Source organism: Peromyscus eremicus, chromosome 16_21 (genome assembly GCF_949786415.1).
Source record: "Peromyscus eremicus chromosome 16_21, PerEre_H2_v1, whole genome shotgun sequence".
Lineage (NCBI taxonomy): Eukaryota > Metazoa > Chordata > Mammalia > Rodentia > Cricetidae > Peromyscus > Peromyscus eremicus.
In genome coordinates this window covers 64899953-64909952 of record NC_081432.1, presented here as the reverse complement: position 1 = coordinate 64909952, position 10000 = coordinate 64899953, and the positions used below count along the sequence as shown (strand labels likewise).

Here is a 10000-nt window from a genome sequence, read left to right as displayed (position 1 = left end):
GCAGAGGCCATTACAGAAAACAACAACCAATCAAAATACAGGTTGTGGAGCCCAGTCCCAAAGGATACATCTACAATACAACTCCTGCACCTAAGACTAGGAGAACATTGCAGAGGAGAGGGCTGATGATCAGGAAGTGTGTTTGAGGTTGTGTCTCCTGGTAATGTCTCACCAGCTCACAAGCTGAACAAAGGACCATAGACATGCTAAAGTTGACTGGGAAAGACCTTTAGGCCTCAGCCCTATCCAAAGAACTACAGGAATGCTGAGAGCAGAAGAAATAGTCTTTCCTAGGGAAGAGCACACCATGTGCTTATGCAAACACACACACACACACACACACACACACACACACACACACACACACCAAATAATGAGAAAAGAGGCCATGAATTTGAAAAGAAAGCAAGGAAGGGAGGACTTTGATAGAAGAAAGGGGAGGGAGAAATAATATATCTAAAAAAAATAACAGAAGAAATGAATTTAAAAAAAATTGAAGCATGTAAATGATTATAATTTGGAAAGTTATCCTTTGTTAAGAAATGAGAGGATAGTTGGACGGTGGTGGCGCACACCTTTAATCCCAGCACTTGGGAGGCAGAGCCAGGCATATCTCTGTGAGTTTGAAGCCAGCCTGGGCTACAGAGTGAGTTCCAGAAAAGGCACAAAGCTACACAGAGAAACCCTGTCTCGAGAAAAAAAAAAAAAAAAAAAAAAAAAAAAGAAAAAGAAAAAAAGAAATGAGAGGACAGCTTTGTATTCATGTTTTTATTTATGTTGTTTATATCTGGCACAATAAATAGATTCTTATATAACGAAAAAGTTCTTTGGTGATTGTTAACAAAAGCAGCAAATGAAAATAGAAATGAGACTTTCTTTACAATTGAATCTCTCAAGTTCTGGTTTATCAATTACCCTCATGAGCATTTTTATTTCTGTAGCTACCCACTTATAGGTTTGACTTTCCTGACTAAAATGATAGTACTGATTTTTTTTTTAGAATCTTTCTTTCCATAGAAAACACTCATGAAAAATATTTATGAGAATATGATATTTGATTGATCAATCTTATTACTTGATACTGATTTGAACTATGATAATAACTGAGTGGAGGATTGAGACAGATGTAACCTCATGAATAGCTGAAATTTTGAGAATTCTGTAGTGAATAATGGCCACTCAAAAAGGAGATGTCTGAAGGGGTTTGGTGTAGCCCCTTGGTCATGGTAGTACAGTAGGTACTCTTGTGTCCTATTATCATCAGGAGGCACAAAATACATTTTAATTTTTAATGGTGCTAGCCATTGACAACTCAAAGTCTAGAATCATCTATTATTTCATTTGTTTTATTGAGAGCTTTGAATTAAAATATAAATTACATTACTTCTCTTGTTCCTGTCCTCCAGCTTCACCCATGACCTCCTATATTCTCTCCCAAATTGTCTCTCTCTCTCTTATTTTCTCTCTCATACACACCCACATACACACATGTGACTACAACCTTCTGGATCCATTTACTGTGGCTTGTGTGTTTATAATTTCTGCGCTGACCACTATGTATTGGATAACCATTTATGAGGCTCTTCCCTAGGAGAAGGTAATTCTCCCTCTCTTAGCAGTCAGGAGTTGCCTGTAGTTCTTTGTGTAGGGGTGAGACTCCATGAAATTTCACTTTTCCACATTAGCATGTCTATGAATACTATCATTGTTCAGGTCTTGTTTAGTTATCCATATTTTTTTGTAGCTTCCCTGTCACCTACCCATAGGCAATAAACTATTACAGCTGACTTCTTTGTCTTCTGGCTCTTACAATCATTCTGCCCCTTCTTCTTCAATGTTTCCCCAGGTTTAGGTGCAGTTAGTTATATTGTGATATATCCAAGGATCTTATAACCTGTTGTGATTTTCAGTAATGGTCATTGTTTGCTGCAAAGAGAGATTTCTTTGATGAGGCCTGTGAGCTTCACTGATCTGTGAGTGTAAGGTAGTTTTTAGAACACTGTTAGGAATTACAGTGGTCTAGTAAAGAAATGGTAGTAGAATCTTTCTCTAAGATCTGGTACCTCATTAGCACCAGGTAATTGGCTTGGTTTCTAGTACCAGGCATGATTTCCTTTCTGTTGAGTGGAACTTAAGCCCAATTGGACAACTGTTGGTTACAGCCAAGATATCAGTGCCACTATTGCACATTTAGGGATTTCTTGCCATGCTAGTCTTTGTTATAATTGGTGTCACAGTTGGATAGGATATTGATTGTTTCCCTCCATTGGCAGCTTACATAATACTTTGTGATACTATAAAAGGTAAACCACAGGAAGGAGGTTTTCAGGTCAGATACAGCTCCTATCTTCTAAGTCCCTGTGTCTGAAGTGTGTGGTGTCTACAACAATAGGAACTGTTTAACCTCTGAGGGACAACTGAGGGCCACAGCAGTAACCTGTATTGTTTTGAGTCACCTGACCAACAACTCAAATGGAGGTTTCCCATTCCTGATATTGGAGTTTTTGATAATTGGTGGTTTTTGTGAGGAGAATTGTCAGTTTAAGTGACAAGACTCTATATAAAGTGTGTGTGTGTGTATGTGTGCTGTGGGATGGTCTGTATGTCAAGTGTGTTGTTGATTGGTCAATAAATAAATCACTGATTGGCCAGTGGCCAGGCAGGAAGTATAGGCGGGACAAGGAGGAGAATAAAGCTGGGAAGATTTGTCCTGACTGTGGGCCAGGCAGGAAAACTCTAGCTACATGTATGTGTGCATATACACAAACTTAGATGTATACAATTTGAAGTAAATATAAAGTAAGATGATTTCTTGAGGCTTCATCAAACATTCTTTTTTTTATTTTATAATTTAATTTAATTTTACATATCAGCCATGGATTCCCTTGTTCCCCCCCTCCCGCCTCCCCCCCCAGCCCACCCCCCATTCCCATCTCCTCCAGGGCAAAGACTCCCCTGGGGATTGAGTTCAACCTGGTAGATTCAGTCCAGGCCGATCCAGTCCCCTCTCCCAGGCTGAGCCAAGTGTCCCTGTATATAAGCCCCAGGTTCCAAACAGCCAGCTCATGCACTGAGGACAGGTCCCGGTCCCACTGCCTGGATGCCTCCCAAACAGATCAAGCTAATCAGCTGTCTCACTTATCCAGAGGGCCTGATCCAGTTGGGGGCTCCTCAGTTATTGTTTCATAGTTCACGTGTTTCCATTCGTTTGGCTATTTGTCTCTGTGCTTTATCCAATCTTGGTCTCAACAATTCTTGCTCAAACAAACCCTCCTCTTTCTCGCCAACTGGACTCCTGGAGCTCTACTTGGAGCCTGGCCGTGGATGTCTGCATCCGGTTCCCTCAGTCATTGGATGAGGTTTCTAGCACAAACATTCTTAGTGTTATTTGTCTGTCTTCCAATCCTCTCTTTCTGCATTGATGTCCCTTCCTCCTTCCCAGTTAGAAATTTCCTCCATGTTTTTCCCATTTCTACTTTACTATCCCCTGAATCCTGTTAATCCTCTTTCTAGCACCTACCCTTATTGTCACTTTTACTTTCTAGCTTTCTGTTGTTATTCATATATGAAATTTAAATCTAGGAACCCTGGATGAGATAGAACACTTGGTATTTGCCTTCTGGTCTGTCTATGTACTTTGAAGTTTCATGATTGCACTTTTCTTTATAGCCAAATAGTATTCTGCTGTCTATATTTACTGTGTTTCATTATTTATCTATTGATGGACATTTGGGTTGTTTCCATTACTTGGCTGTTGTGAATAGGGTAGTAGTGAACATAGCTGAACCAAGTAGGATGGTGTGTCATTTGGGCATGTGACAAGAGGCAGGGTAGCTGGGTCATGCGGTAGATTTGTTTTGAAGAGCCATACTGATTTCTAAAGTGGCTACACCAATTTTCATTCCAACCAACAGTGAATGAGAGTTCTTTTTCTGCAATCTTGATGTTATTTGTTGTCAGTTATTTTGTTCTTAGTCATTCTGACTTGGGATGATATAAAATCTGAAAATTGTTTTACCGTGCATTTCCCTAATTGCTAAGGATGATGAAAACTTTTTTTTTTTTTTTTTTTTTTTTTAGATATTTCTTAGGCATTTAATTGAGTCTCTTGTTTTCTCGACTCTGTTTTTTTTTTTTTTTTTTTTTTGGTTTTTCGAGACAGGGTTTCTCTGTGTAGCTTTGCGCCTTTCCTGGAACTCACTTGGTAGCCCAGGCTGGCCTCGAACTCACAGAGATCCGCCTGGCTCTGCCTCCCGAGTGCTGGGATTAAAGGCGTGCGCCACCACCGCCCGGCTCGACTCTGTTTTTGAGTTCTTCATACATTCTGGATATTAATCCTCTCTCATTAGGTATATCTGGTGGCGATTCTCCTCCTCTCTGTTTTTTTCCTCTACTTAATTGTTTGTTTCCTTTGCCCTGCAGAAGCTTTTAAGTTTACTAGATCTCATTTGTCAATTATTTAATTAATTCCTTAATTCCTGGACAAGTAGATTCCTATTCAGGAAGCCTTTTCCTACATCTGTATCTTTTTGGAATACCACCTATGTTTTCTTCTAGAGCTTTAGCTTTTCAGATTTCAAATTGAGATCTTCCATCCACTTGTAGTGTTGTTCAGAGTAACAGATATGGGTCTAATTTATTCTGCATGCTGAGGTCAGTTTTTCCATCACCGTTTGTTGGAGGTGCTGTCCTTTGTCCTGTGTGTGTTCTTATATAATGTTTTTGTTGTGTAAATTCTTTGCTGATGACTTTGCTTTTTCATACTTGTGGTTAACAAGGACTTACTTTAACATTAAATTTTTGTTGTGATCAGGAAATGGAGACTACATTTTTCTAATACATTATGATAATTTTTGTTTCCTCTTATATAGATGTCTTTGCTGATGTCCCAGTGGCATTTATTTTGAAAAATCTGCCTTCTTTGGCTTGCCATTTAGAAATATTTTAATCATATACCTATTAAATATCAAACCCTTAAAAATGATCTGTATTTTTGGGTCTTTTTGTCTATAGCTATTAGTTGATAGGACAAATAGAACGTGTGGACACCTCTGGAATCATGAATGTCAGTGTACAGTAGATTGACTGTTTTGTTTTTGGTTTACTTTTGAGCAGGTATCAAAGTAAGAAGTGAACTAGGACACTAAGACAGAAAGTAGATAGATACTAAATAATTATGAACTAGATGTAAAAATATGAGAAATGGAGTCTAGTCTCTACTTTTTGATTAGGATGTGACAGTGTGATTAAGACCATGATACAGCAGATGAATTGTCAGTAAAATCTGACTATCTATTTTGTATAGCTAATAAACCAAGGATAGTTTTGTGCTGAAGTGTTTCTGAAATATGACTATTATATAATATTCAAATTTTTTTCCATAAGTAAAGTTGAATTTATTAGCCATGTTCATTAGTTGGATTGTTGCAGAGATTATGTGGCCCACAAACCCTAACATACTGGTTCTTAACCTCAGTAACCTCGCTGAGGATTACCTTTTCTTTCATCATCCCCATTTCAAGGATTTTGTTATTATTACTGCTATTTGCTTTATTTGAGAGGCATGCTGGCCTTAAGTGTACTTTGTAGCCCAAGTTAGCCTAGTCCTTGAGATCCTCCTGCCTTCTACAGAGTTCTTTTACTATAGGTATGATGATTAGTAATTTTGTTAACTCACCCAAGCAGTCCTCTGGGAGGAGGGAATCTGGATTGAAAATATGTTTATATAAAATTGGCCTGTTGGCAAGTCTCTAGGACATTTTCTTGATTAATGTTTCATGTGGGAGGGCCCTGCCTACTGTGGGTGGTGCCTCCCTAGGGCAAGTAGTATATAAGAAAGCAGGCTGAGCAAACCAGTGAGTAGCAAGCATCCCTTCATGCTTTCAGTTTTTGCCTCCTTTTCGTACTTGTGTTTCTCCCATGACTTCCCTCAGTGATGGACCTGAAAGTGCAAGATGAATTAAACCTTTTACTCCCCAGGTTGCTTTTGGTTATGGTGTTTATCACTTTAATAGAAAACATAAACAATAAAATAGGTAATGTGTCAATGCCAGCCTGTTACGTTTTGTTCTTGATATTGTGAGACAGGATCTTATTATGTAGTCTATGGTAAGCTTGAACTCACGATGTTTCTACCCCTGCCTTCTGAGTGCTGAGATTATAAGAACAAATAGTTCATTATGAGGTTTTTTTTTTTTTAAATTACATATCCCCATGTGTAATTGGATGAAACTGCCTGTGATCACTGATTTGTGATTGCAGTGAAATTTCATTCCTTTGTAAAAAAAAAATTTTTTGGAGGGTCAGTCGACCTGTTTGTAAAGTAACCTAGAGCTGCTGCAAATTATGAAATGCTTCACAAATTTGTGTGTCATCTTTGCACAGGGGCCATGCTAATCTTCTCTGCATTGTTCCAGTTTTAGTATATGTGCTATTGAAGCAAGCACTCCTTTGCAAATTGTTTTGTTTGGTCTTTTGTGTGCATATTCTGCAAGTCCATTTGAAATTGACTCTGTTAACTTTTAAATGGCATTCAAATGTCTTCACTATTGAGGTTAAATTACAATTTCAAGTAATATGTTTATAGTTATATATTTTACTTGTGTTAGGTTGTGAACTTTTGTTTCTGTGGAGACTTTATTTTATGAATAATTTCAACATAGTTTCCTCAAATTACAATTTAAATAAGTGAATTGATGGTTAAAATCGTTCCAAAAACAAACCTTTTTCAGGTGTAGGGACAACATTATGGTTTTATTTATTATTAAACTTGGGAGTTGACACACAATACTTGGTTAAGCATTTTAAATTTTATTATTTATTTTTTGTTGTTGACAGAGAAGTTCATTTTGACTTACAATTTAATCATATGAAAGTGTTAATTTATTTTGATTTTACACATCTATATTTACCCATAGTTTAGAGGTGTTCTTTTGTTCTTTGTTTGAGACATTATCTTACTATGTCTCCTTGTCTAGCCTGGAACTCTTTGTTTAGACTAGGCTGGCCAGGAACTCAGTGATCCGCTTAGCTCTGCCTCCTAGGTGCTGGGATTAAAAGAATGTGCTAATATGCCCAGTTTAAAAGGTCTTTGTTTTTCTTGTCTTTTTTTTGTATTATTTTTCATATTCATCAAAATAAAAGAAAACCTAGTAACACTTTTTACAATCAAGCATTCTAATCAAATGTGGTCCAAACATGCACTAATTTAATAATTACTGAAGAATGATGGCAGGAAAATATTGGAAGTCTTTGTTTTAAATCATTATCGTTTCTGTAAGAGCAGAAAAATTTGCATATGCAGTAAAAACACTAACTCTTAACATCCAGTAGTCTCACATCTAAGCCAAGGTCATTTCAGGCAGTGTTCATGGGCACTGCATGGTTGTGGCATGTGTAGTACAGTGTGAGTGTTGTATGCTCAGAGCCCACACCGAAGTTACAGGGGAGCTGCCACACCGAGGCAGCCCAGGGGAGCTGCCAGAGACAGCTTGAGTACATTCGTGTTTGACTTTTAATTACTTTTGGGTGACTTTGTGTACAGAAATGTTTTACTATTGTCAAATTTTTATGATTTGCACTTATGCAACCTTTGTTTTAAGAAGCTGAGCTTTGGGGCTGGAGAGATGGCTCAGAGGTTAAGAGCACTGATTGCTCTTCCAGAGGTCCTGAGTTCAATTCCCAGCAACCACATGGTGGCTCACAACCATCTGTAACGAGATCTGGTGCCCTCTTCTGGCCTGCAGGCACACATGCTGTATACATAATAAATAAATAAATCTTTAAAAAAAAAAAAAAAAAAAGAAGCTGAGCTTTAGGCAATCAGAGGGAAGACAGAGCTCCCTGTATTTCAGTTGTCTTCAGCTCACTGTTCTTTGTGTTCTGAGGAGGTAGACTCTAGTTTTCTTAACAGTCATCTGTCATAAGTGTACTCCTACAACCTTCATCTGTGACATCACTTGTGGTCTCTGGCTCAATGCAGAAATAAGTATATTAGTCTTCTTAGTCCTCGTAGCTAAACTCTCATTGTTACCAGACTGCTGTCATCTTGACATCTCTCTTGACTGACTTGGCACAGCACTTTGCAAGTTCTGACTTTGAATTTTTTTTCCTGTTGCCTTGACCAGGGACTGCTCTGCCATTTGACCTCTACATTTTTGGGGAGAATTGCCTCTTCATTCTCTTTGCTTTGGGATTTATTTTTTTTTTTAATCTATCTAGCTATCTGTCTGTCTGTCTATCTTCTCTCTCTCTCTCTCTCTCTCTCTCTCTCTCTCTCTCTCTCTCTCTCTCTGTCTCCCCCCCCCCTCTGTCTGTCTCTCTCTCTCTCTCTCTCTCTCTCTCTCTCTCTCTCTCTCTCTCTCTCTCTCTCTCTCTCTCATAAGCATGTTTGGACCACATTTGATTAGAGTGCTTGATTGTAAAAACTGTTGATTGGCAGTGTGCTGGCACACACTTTTAATCCCAGAACACAGAGGCAGGCAGATAGATCTCTGTGAGTTAAAGGGCAGCCTGGTCTATATAGTGAGTTCTAGAACAGCCGGGGCTATGAAGAGAGACCCTGTGTCAAAAACAAAAACAAAACACAAAAATCCTGCTGTTTGAGTCTTGCTTAATAAAATTTGAAATAAAATTTGGCCAGAAATTAGGAGAGAACTTCCAGCAATTTCTGTAATGACGCTAAACATACTTCTAATATGTTAAAGTAGGTATTTATGCAAAATGTTAATCTTAGCATTGATGACTACAAAATAAAAATAGTGATCAATATGAAAAATACCAGTGATGTTCTACATCCTACATTAGAAAATGTGCAGTCAAGGTTTAATTTGTATTTAAAGCAAAACAAGCATATCATCAATAAGTAATAAAACCATATGTATACCAAAAAATAAAAAAATAAAAGAAGTGATGAGTAAGTGCAGTTCATTTCTATGTGTCAGTTATTATTTCTATGGAAATAAAATAAAAGTCAGGTTTGCTCTTCATGGCTTTAATAGTCTAACAGCCATTTATGAAACATTTTCCTAAGTTGCTAATACAGATGATTTGGTTACCAGATTTTAAAAATTTGTTTTATTTTGATAAATTAGAGCTGATTTTAAAATATGTTTAAAAACATCACTATAATCTGTTGCGTTCTAATAAGATAAAGTACAGTACTATAGTAAGACAAATTGTCCATTTTAAAAATAATTATTAAATGTTACTAATTTCATATGGCTCAATTTCATGTAGTTATTACCAAATCACTTAGTATTTAATAGAGAATAACTCAAGGGTTTTGATTTGCAAGGAAGGGACCAGTGATTATAGGATGGAAAGATTTTTATAAAGAAAATCAACATGTTTCCCAATACTCAAACTTTACATAGTCTAGTATCCAGGGAAGTTCATTTGTGAAAAGTTTTTACTCAGTCCGAAGGTATAAAACTGTTATATGATGGGAGTTAGGAAAGGATGTGTTCTTAGATATCATGTAAGCAAAGAAGATAAAGAACGAAAGTCCCACCTGTATGACTGTGCTTCAAACTAAACCTTGCATGTCAAAGTTCCTTCCTCTAGGACTTCATTATTTTGCTTTCTGGCAGTTCTTAAAAGGTTTGCTGCAGGGACACTCTATTCTAGCCTCTGCAGTTGAGTACCTCATGTTGGCAGCCTGAGGAGCTTTTGACCAGTGTCAGGGATTTATTTCTCTGTGAGTTTTAATTCTTTACAAAGATTTTTTCCGAAGAGAAACTTTTAATTAGCATCTATTAATTGTACAGACTAATGAGATTCATTGTGATGTGTTCATGTGTTTAAGCACTTTGATCTATTTACTGCTCTCCATATACACTTCCTCTTTTCCTTAGGTGTACGTGTGTTCTCACTTATGCACTTTACGTGTGTTTGTGGAAACCAGGGCACAACCTTCCTGTGGCTCCTCTAGTACTGTCTACTGTTTTTCTTTTTTTGAGATAAGATCACTTTTGGCAGGTATAGTTGGCTGCTCAGTATG

At 37.5% G+C, this 10000-nt stretch overlaps 1 protein-coding gene and 1 non-coding gene across 4 annotated transcripts in view; one reads left to right on the top strand and one right to left on the bottom strand.

Annotated features, from left to right (window-relative positions):
• Positions 1-10000, top strand: part of Tbc1d5 (TBC1 domain family member 5) — a 454960-nt gene that overhangs the window by 137043 nt on the left and 307917 nt on the right. The gene's annotated exons all lie outside the window — the stretch shown is intronic.
• LOC131894008 (U6 spliceosomal RNA) lies at positions 6340-6446 on the bottom strand. Its single transcript, XR_009374798.1, has one exon. It is a non-coding gene; the product is annotated as a U6 spliceosomal RNA (small nuclear RNA).